The sequence below is a fragment of the Salmo trutta genome, chromosome 33, assembly GCF_901001165.1.
Source record: "Salmo trutta chromosome 33, fSalTru1.1, whole genome shotgun sequence".
NCBI classification, from domain to species: Eukaryota; Metazoa; Chordata; class Actinopteri; order Salmoniformes; family Salmonidae; genus Salmo; species Salmo trutta.
The window spans coordinates 44,688,442-44,699,365 of record NC_042989.1 but is presented as its reverse complement, the minus strand read 5'-3'; positions in this window follow the sequence as shown (position 1 = coordinate 44,699,365).

The window sequence follows — 10,924 nt, the reverse complement described above, 5'->3', positions numbered from 1 at the left end:
AACTGGAAACATTGTATCAACTATCAACTGGGTCATCCTAAACTCAAGCTAGCAAACTGGAAACATTGTATCAACTATCAACTGGGTCATCCTAAACTCTCTAGCAAACTGGAAACATTGTATCAAATATTCTGGGCCCTCAGAGTCTCCCTCTCCAGTGACCTCGGGACAGACACAGATGTAGGCTATTTGTGCAATGGATAAGAAGAAATCAGGTATTTTATGGTGTTTCCACTGGATCAGAGCATGGCATGTTCCCTCTGTGCCGAGTGGTTACTGAAGAGGAGAGAGCTGGAAATATTGTTCAAATACTTTGAGGAATTATTGTCATTCTCAATTGATTCTAAATAAAAGCAGACTTTGTTTACTTGCTTTTTGAAGTTAAGAAAAAAATCACTTTGGGAAGCTCCACAGCTCATTAGTGGTGGTGAGTTAAGACAATCAGAAATACTCTCAGACATCCCCAAATAGGCACATTTATAGACCTAAATTTGTGAGCAGGCCAGGTAGACTCGTTCTACTTCTATATGCGTAATCAGGTGCACGTCCTTACACAATATTGACAGACAAAAGACAATTGACAAACAAAAGACAATCAATAAATTGACAAAACTCATAAATGTAATGAAATAAACTGAAACGTGTTCCTCACAAGTTTAGCGTATGTTGTGAGTTCTGCAAAACACAGAATCCGACAATGAGAATGGTAAATAACTGTAATAATAATATACTAAATGCATTAACAGAAATTACCGTAACCAAACAAACATTGCAGATTAGAAATTATGGGAATTAATGGTAAATGTAGGCTACTACTGGTGATACAGTGCATTCGGAAAGTATTCAGACCCCTTGACTTTTCCACATTTTGTTACGTTACAGCCTTATTCTAAAATGTATTAAATACATGTTTTTCCTCATCAATCTACATACAATACCCCATAATGACATCACAATACCTCATAATGACATCACAATACCCCATAATGAAAAAGTGAAAACAGTTTTTTTCAACATTTTTGGAAATGTATTACAAAGAAAATAACTGAAAGACCTTATTTACATAAGTATTTAGACCCTTCTGCTATGAGACTCGAAATTGAGCCCAGGTGCATCTTGTTTCCATTGATCACCCTTGGGATGTTTCTACAACTTCATTGGAGTCCACCTGTGGTAAATTCAGTTGATTGGACATGATTTGGAAAGGCACACACCTGTCTATATAAGGTCCCACAGTTGAGAGTGCATGTCAGAGCAAAAACCAAGCCATGAGGTCGAAGGAATTGTCCGTAGAGCTCCGAGACAGGATTGTGTCGAGGCACAGATCTGGGGAAGGGTACCAAAACAGTTCTGCAGTATTGAAGGTCCCTGGCTTAACTGTTTTGCCATAATGACCATCGTTTTGTTTGGAGGAAAAAGGGGGAGGCTTGCGAGCCCAAGAACACCATCCCAACTGTGAAGCACGGGGGTGGCAGCATTATGTTGTGGGGGTGCTTTGCTGCAGGAGGAACTGGTGCACTTCACAAAATAGATGGCATCATGAGGATGGAAAATTATGTGGATAAATTGAAGCAACATCTCAAGACATCAGTCAGGAAGTTAAAGCTTGGTCGCAAATGGGTCTTCCAAATGGACAATGACCCCAAGCATACTTCCAAAGTTGTGGCAAAATGGCTTAAGGGCAACAATGTCAAGGTATTGGAGTGCCCATCATAAAGCACTGACCTCAATCCCATAGAACATTTGTGGGCAGAACTGAAAAAGTGTGCGCGAGCAAGTAGGCCTACAAACCTGACTCAGCTCTGTCAGGAGAAATGGGCCAAAATTCACCCAACTTATTGTAGGAAGCTTGTGGAAGGCTACCCGAAACGTTTGACCCAAGTTAAACAATTTAAAGGCAGTGCTACCAAATACTAATTGAGTGTATGTAAACTTCTGACCCGCTGGGAATGTGATGAAAGAAATAAAATCTCTACTATTATTCTGACATTTCACATTCTTAAAATTAAGTGGTGATCCTAACTTACCTAAGACAGAGACTTTTACTAGGATTAAATGTCAGGAACTGTGAAAAACTGAGTTTAAATGTATTTGGCTAAGGTGTATGTAAACTTCCGACTTCAACTGTACCTGCTGGAGCGCTATGGGTGGGTGTTGCTATGGTGACCAGTGTGCTGAGATACGGTGGGGCTTTACCTAGCAATGACCTGCAGCCATTGGGTTTTGGCGAAGAATATGAAGCGAGGGCCTGCCAACGAGAGCATACAGGTCGCAGTGGTGGGTAGTATTTGAGGCTTTGGTGACAAAACGGATGGCACTGTGATAGGATATTGGATGCAGTCTATGTTTCACGGAATCGTACCTGAATGACGACATGGATATTCAGCTAGTGGGATACACGCTGCATCGGCAGGATAGAACAGCACACTCCGGTAAGACGAAGGGGGGCGGTCTGTGCATATTTGTAAACAACAGCTGGTACACGAAATCTAAGGAAGTCTTGAGATTTTGCTCGCCTGAAGTAGAGTATATTGTGATAAATTGGAGGCCACACTACTTGCCTATAGAGTTTTCAGCTATATTTTTTGTGGCTGTTTATTTACCACCATAGACAGATGCTAGCACCAAGACCGCACTCAGCCAGCTGTATAAGGAAATAAGCAAACAGGAAACCACTCACCCAGAGGCGGCATTCCTAGTGGCCGGAGACTTTAATGCAGGGAAACTTAAATCTGTTCTACCAAATTTCCAGCAACAAGTTAAATGTGCAATCAGAGGGAAAAACAATTCTAGATCACATGTACTCCACACACAGAGACAGTACAAAGCTCTCCCTCGCCCTCCATTTGGTAAATCCAACCACAACTCTATCCTCCTGATTCCTGCTTACAAGCAAAAATTAAAGCAGGAAGCACCAGTGACTCGGTCTATAAAAAAAGTGGTCAGATGAAGTAGATGCTAAACTACAGGACTGTTTTACTATCACAGACTGGAATATGTTCTGGGATTCTTCCGATGGCATCGAGGAGTACAGCACATCAGTTACTGGCTTTATCAATAAGTGCATCGAGGACGTCGTCCCCACAGTGACTGTACGTACATACCCCAACCAGAAGCCATGAATTACAGGCAACATTCACACTGAGCTAAAGGGTAGAGCTGCTGCTTTCAAGGTGTGGGACTCTAACCCGGAAGCTTACAAGAAATCCTGCTATGCCCTGCGACGAACCATCAAACAGGCAAAGCATCAATACAGCACTAAGATTGAATCATACTACACCGGCTCCGACGCTCATCTTATGTGGCAGGGCTTGCAAACTATTACAGACTACAAAGTGAAGCACAGCCACGAGCAGCCCAGTGACACCAGCCTACCAGACGAGCTAAATCACTTCTATGCTCGCTTCGAGACAAGCAACACTGAGGCATGCATGAGAGCATCAGCTTTTCCGGACGACTGTGATCACGCTCTCCGTAGCTGACGTGAGTAAAACCTTTAAACAGGTCAACATACACAAGGCTGAGGGGCCAGATGGATTACCAGGACATGTGCTCCGGCCATGTGCTGACCAACTGGCAGGTGTCTTCACTGACATTTTCAACTTGTCAAATCAAAATCAAATCAAATTTATTTCTATAGCCCTTCTTACATCAGCTGATATCTCAAAGTGCTGTACAGAAACCCAGCCTAAAACCTCAAACAGCAAGCAATGCAGGTGTAGAAGCACGGTGGCTAGGAAAAACTCCCTAGAAAGGCCAAAACCTAGGAAGAAACCTAGAGAGGAACCAGGCTATGAGGGGTGGCCAGTCCTCTTCTGGCTGTGCCGGGTGGAGATTATAACAGCACATGGCCTAGATGTTCAAATGTTCATAAATGACCAGCATTGTCAAATAATAATAATCATAGTAGTTGTCGAGGGTGCAACAAGTCAGTAACACAAGAGTAAGTGTCAGTTGGCTTTTTCATAGCCGATCTTTGAGAGTATCTCTACCGCTCCTGCTGTCTCTAGAGAGTTGAAAACAGCAGGTCTGGGACAGGTAGCACATCCGGTGAATAGGTCAGGGTTCCAGCAGGTCTGGGACAACAGGTCTGGGACAGGTAGCACGTCCGGTAAGCAGGTCAGGGTTCCATAGCTGCAGGCAGAACAGTTGGAACTGGAGCAGCAGCATGGCCAGGTGAACTGGGGACAGCAAGGAGTCATCAGGCCAGGTAGTCCTAAGGCATGGTCCTAGGGCTCAGGTCCTCCGAGAGAGAGAAAGAAAGAAAGAGAAAGAGAGAATTAGAGAGAGCATATTTCAATTCACACAGGACACCGGAAAAGACAAGAGAAATACTCCAGATGTGACAGACTGACCCTAGCCCCCCGACACATAAACTACTGCAGCATAAATACTGGAGACTGAGACAGGAGGGGTCAGGAGACACTGTGGCCCCATCCGATGAAACCCCCGGACAGGGCCAAACAGGTAGGATATAACCCCACCCACTTTGCCAAAGCACAGCCTCCACACCACTGGAGGGATATCTCCAACCACCAACATACCATCCCGGGACAAGGCCGAGTATAGCCCACAAAGATCTCCGCCACGGCACAGCCCAAGGGGGGGCACCAAGCAAGACAGGAAGACCACGTCAGTGACTCAACCCACTCAAGTGACGCACCCCTCCCAGGGACGGCATGGGAGTACACCAGTAAGCCAGTGACTCAGCCCCCGTAATAGGGGTAGAGGCAGAGAATCCCAGTGGAAAGAGGGGAAACCGGCCAGGCAGAGACAGCAAGGGCGGTTCGTTGCTCCAGCCTTTCCGTTAACCTTCACACCCCTGGGCCAGACTACACTTAATCATAGGACCTACTGAAGAGATGTGTCTTCAGTAAAGACTTAAAGGTTGAGACTGAGTCTGCGTCTCTCACATGGGTAGGCAGACTATTCCATAAAAATGGAGCTCTATAGGAGAAAGCCCTGCCTCCAGCTGTTTGCTTAGAAATTCTAGGAACAATTAGGCGGCCCGCGTCTTGTGACTGTAGCGTACGTGTAGGTATGTACGGCAGGACCAAATCGGAAAGATAGGTAGGAGCAAGCCCATGTAATGCTTTGTAGGTTAGCAGTAAAACCTTGAAATCAGTCCTTGCCTTAACAGGAAGCCAGTGTAGGGAGGCTAGCACTGGAGTAATATGATCAAATTATTTGGTTCAAGTCAGGATTCTAGCAGACGTATTTAGCACTAACTGAAGTTTATTTAGTGCTTTATCCGGGTAGCCGGAAAGTAGAGCATTGCAGTAGTCCAACCTAGAAGTAACAAAGGCATGGATTAATTTTTCTGCGTCAGTTTTGGACAGAAAGTTTCTGATTTTTGCAATGTTACGTAGATGGAAAAAAGCTGTCCTTGAAACAGTCTTGATGTGTTCTTCAAAAGAGAAGATCAGGGTCCAGAGTAACGCCGAGGTCCTTCACAGTTTTATTTGAGACGACTGTACAACCATCCAGATTTATTGTCAGATTCAACAGAAGATCTCTTTGTTTCTTGGGACCTAGAACAAGCATCTCTGTTTTGTCCGAGTTTAAGAGTAGAAAGTTTGCAGCCATCCACTTCCTTATGTCTGAGACACAGGCTTCTAGCGAGGGCAATTTTGGGGCTTCACCATGTTTCATTGAAATGTACATCTGTGTGTCATCCGCATAGCAGTGAAATTTAACATTATGTTTTCGAATGACATCCCCAAGAGGTAAAATATATAATGTAAACAATAGTGGTCCTAAAACGGAACCTTGAGGAACACCGAAATTTACAGTTGATTTGTCAGAGGACAAACCCTTCACAGAGACAAACTGATATCTTTCCGACAGATAAGATCTAAACCAGGTCAGAACTTGTCCATGTAGACCAATTTGGGTTTCCAATCTCTCCAAAAGAATGTGGTGATCGATGGTATCAAAAGCAGCACTAAGATCTAGGAGCACGAGGACAGACGCAGAACCTCGGTCTGACGTCATTAAAAGGTCATTTACCACCTTCACAAGTGCAGTCTCAGTGCTATGATGGGGTCTAAAACCAGACTGAAGCTTTTCGTGTACATTGTTTGTCTTCAGGAAAGCAGTGAGTTGCTGCGCAACAGCTTTTTCAATTTTTTTTGAGAGGAATGTAAGATTCGATATAGGCCGATAGTATTTTATAATTTCTGGGTCAAGATTTGGCTTTTTCAAGAGAGGCTTTATTACTGCCACTTTTAGTGAGTTTGGTACACATCCGGTGGATAGAGAGCCGTTTATTATGTTCAACATAGGAGGGCCAAGCACAGGAAGCAGCTCTTTCAGTAGTTTAGTTGGAATAGGGTCCAGTATGTAGCTTGAAGGTTTAGAGGCCATGATTATTTTCATCATTGTGTCAAGAGATATAGTACTAAAGCACTTTAGTGTCTCCCTCGATCCTAGGTCCTGGGGCAGGGTTGTGCAGACTCAGGACAACGGAGCTTTGGAGGAATACGCAGATTTAAAGAGGAGTCCGTAATTTGCTTTCTAATGATCATGATCTTTTCCTCAAAGAAGTTCATGAATTCATCACTGCTGAAGTGAGAGCCATCCTCTCTTGGGGAAGGCTGCTTTTTAGTTAACTTTGCGACAGTATCAAAAAGAAAATTCGGATTGTTCTTATTTTCCTCAATTAAGTTGGAAAAATAGGATGACTTGTCCCTGATTGAGTCTGTAATACCAACATGTTTCAAGCAGTCCACCATAGTCCCTGTGCCCAAGAACACAAAGGCAACCTGCCTAAATAACTACCCACCCGTAGCACTCACGTATTTAACCATGAAGTGCTTTGAAAGGTTGGTAAAGGCTCACATCAACACCATTATCTCAGAAACCCTAGGCCGACTCCAATTTGCATACCGCCCAAACAGATCCACAGATGATGCAATCTCTATTGCACTCCACCCTGCCCTTTCCCACCTGGACAAAAGGAACACTTATGTGAGAATGCTATTCATTGACTACAGCTCAGCGTTCAACACCATAGTACTCTCAAAGCTCATCACTAAGCGAAGGATCCTGGGAATAAACACCTCCCTCTGCAACTGGATCCTGGACTTCCTGACTGGCCGCCCCCAGGTGGTGAGGGTAGGTAGCAACACATCTGCCACGCTGATCCTCAACACTGGAGCTCCCCAGGGGTGCATGCTCAGTCCCCTCCTGTACTCCCTGTTCACCCACGACTGCATTACCAGGCACGACTCCAACACCATCATTAAGTTTGCAGATGACACAACAGTGGTTGGCCTGATCACAGACAACAGCGAGACAGCCTATAGGGAGGAGGTCAGAGACCTGGCCGTGTGGTGCCAGAATAACAACCTCTCCCTCAACGTGACCAAGACTAAGGAGATGATTGTGGACTACAGGAAAAGGAAGACCGAGCATGCTCCCATTCTCATCGACGGGGCTGCAGTGGAGCAGGTTGAGAGCTTCAAGTTCCTCGGTGTCCACATCAACAACAAACTAGAATTGTCCAAACACACCAAGACAGTCATGAAGAGGGCACGACAAAGCCTATTCCCCCTCAGGAAACTAAAAGATTTGGCATGGGTCCTGAGAACCTCAAAAGGTTCTACAGCTGCAATATCGAGAGCATCCTGACTGGTTGCATCACTGCCTGGTATAGCAACTGCTCGGCCTCTGACCGCAAGGCACTTCAGAGGGTAGTGTGTACGGCCCAGTACATAACTGGGGCAAAGCTGCCTGCCATCCAGTACCTCTACACCAGGCGGTGTCAGAGGAAGGCCCTAAAAATTGTCAAAGATCCCAGCCACCCCAGTCATAGACTATTCTCTCTACAACCGCATGGCAAGCGCTACCGGAGTGCCAAGTCTAGGACCAAAAGGCTTCTCAACAGTTTTTACCCCCAAGCCATAAGACTCCTGAACAGGTAAACAAATGGCTACTCAAACTATATGCATTGTCCCGACCCACCAACCCCTCTTTTTATGCTGCTGCTACTCTGTTCATCATATATGCATAGTCACTTTAACTGTACATTCATGTACATACTACCTCAATTGGGCCGACCAACCAGTGCTCCCGCACATTGGCTAACTGGGCTATCTGCATTGTGTCCCACCACCCACCACCCACCAACCCCTCTTTTACGCTACTGCTACTCTCTGTTCATCATATATGCATAGTCACTTTAACCATATCTACATACTACCTCAATCAGCCTGAGTAACCGGTGTCTGTATGTAGACTCGCTACTTTTATAGCCTCGCTACTATATATAGCCTGTCTTTTTACTTCTTTACTTACCTATTGTTCACCTAATCTTTTTTTTCACTATTGGTTAGAGCTTGTAAGTAAGCATTTCACTGTAAGGTCTACACCTGTTGTATTCAGCGCATGTGACAAATAAACGTTGATTTCATTTGAACCATATACCCTATATAAATGGAACCATATACCCTGTATAAATGGAACCATATACCCAATATAAATGGAACCATATGCCCTGTATAAATGGAACCATATGCCCTGTATAAATGGAACCATATACCCTATATAAATGGAACCATATACCCTGTATAAATGGAACCATATACCCTATATAAATGGAACCATATGCCCTGTATAAATGGAAAAATATACCCTGTATAAATGGAACCATATACCCTGTATAAATGGAACCATATACCCTATATAAATGGAACCATATACCCTATATAAATGGAACCATATGCTCTGTATAAATGGAGCCATATACCCTATATAAATGGAACCATGTGCCCTATATAAATGGAACCATATACCCTATATAAATGGAACCATATGCCCTGTATACATGGAACCATATGCCCTGTATTAATGGAACCATATACCCTGTATAAATGGAACCATATATCCTGTATATATGGAACCATATACCCTGTATAAATGGAACCATATACCCTATATAGTGCAGGGAACCATATACCCTATATAAATGGAACCATATACCCTGTATAAATGGAACCATATACCCTATATAGTGCAGGGAACCATATACCCTGTTTAAATGGAACCATATACCCTGTATAAATGGAACAATATACCCTGTATAAATGGAACCATATACCCTGTATAAATGGAACCATATACCCTATATAAATGGAACCATATACCCTATATAAATGGTACCATATGCCCTATATAAATGGAACCATATACCCTGTATAAATGGAACCATATACCCTATATAAATGGAACCATATACCCTATATAAATGGAACCATATGCTCTGTATAAATGGAGCCATATACCCTATATAAATGGAACCATGTGCCCTATATAAATGGAACCATATACCCTATATAAATGGAACCATATGCCCTGTATACATGGAACCATATGCCCTGTATTAATGGAACCATATACCCTGTATAAATGGAACCATATATCCTGTATATATGGAACCATATACCCTGTATAAATGGAACCATATACCCTATATAGTGCAGGGAACCATATACCCTATATAAATGGAACCATATACCCTGTATAAATGGAACCATATACCCTATATAGTGCAGGGAACCATATACCCTGTTTAAATGGAACCATATACCCTGTATAAATGGAACAATATACCCTGTATAAATGGAACCATATACCCTGTATAAATGGAACCATATACCCTATATAAATGGAACCATATACCCTATATAAATGGTACCATATGCCCTATATAAATGGAACCATATACCCTGTATAAATGGAACCATATGCCCTCTATAAATGGAACCATATACCCTGTATAAATGGAACCATATACCCTAAATAAATGGAACCATATACCCTGTATAAATGGAACCATATACCCTATATAAATGGAACCATATACCCTGTATAAATGGAACAATATACCCTATATAAATGGAAACATATACCTTGTATACATGGAACCATATACCCTATATAAATGGAACCATATGCCCTATATAAATGGAACCATATACCCTGTATAAATGGAACCATATACCCTATATAAATGGAACCATATGCCCTATATAAATGGAACCATATACCCTATATAAATGGAACCATATGCCCTATATAAATGGAAACATATACCCTATATAAATGGAAACATATGCCCTGTATAAATGGAACCATATACCCTATATAAATGGAACCATAAACCCTATAAAAATGGAACTATATGCCCTGTATAAATGGAACCATATACCCTATATAAATGGAACCATATACCCTATATAAATGGAACCATATACCCTGTATAAATGGAACCATATACCCTGTATAAATGGAACCATATACCCTATATAGTGCAGGGAACCATATGCCCTGTATAAATGTAACCATATACCCTGTATAAATGGAACCATATACCCTATATAAATGGAACCATATACCCTATATAAATGGAACATTTACATTTACATTTAAGTCATTTAGCAGACGCTCTTATCCAGAGCGACTTATATGCCCTGTATACATGGAACCATATGCCCTGTATTAATGGAACCATATACCCTGTATAAATGGAACCATATACCCTGTATAAATGGAATCATATACCCTGTATAAATGGAACCATATACCCTGTATAAATGGAACCATATACCCTATATAGTGCAGGGAACCATATACCCTGTATAAATGGAACCATATACCCTGTATAAATGGAACCATATACCCTATATAGTGCTCGGAACCATATACCCTATATAAATGGAACCATATACCCTGTATAAATGGAACCATATACCCTATATAAATGGAACCATATACCCTATATAAATGGAACCATATACCCTATTTAAATGGAACCATATGCCCTATATAAATGGAACCATATACCCTGTATAAATGGAACCATAGGCCCTCTATAAATGGAACCAAATACCCTGTATAAATGGAACCATATACCCTATATAGT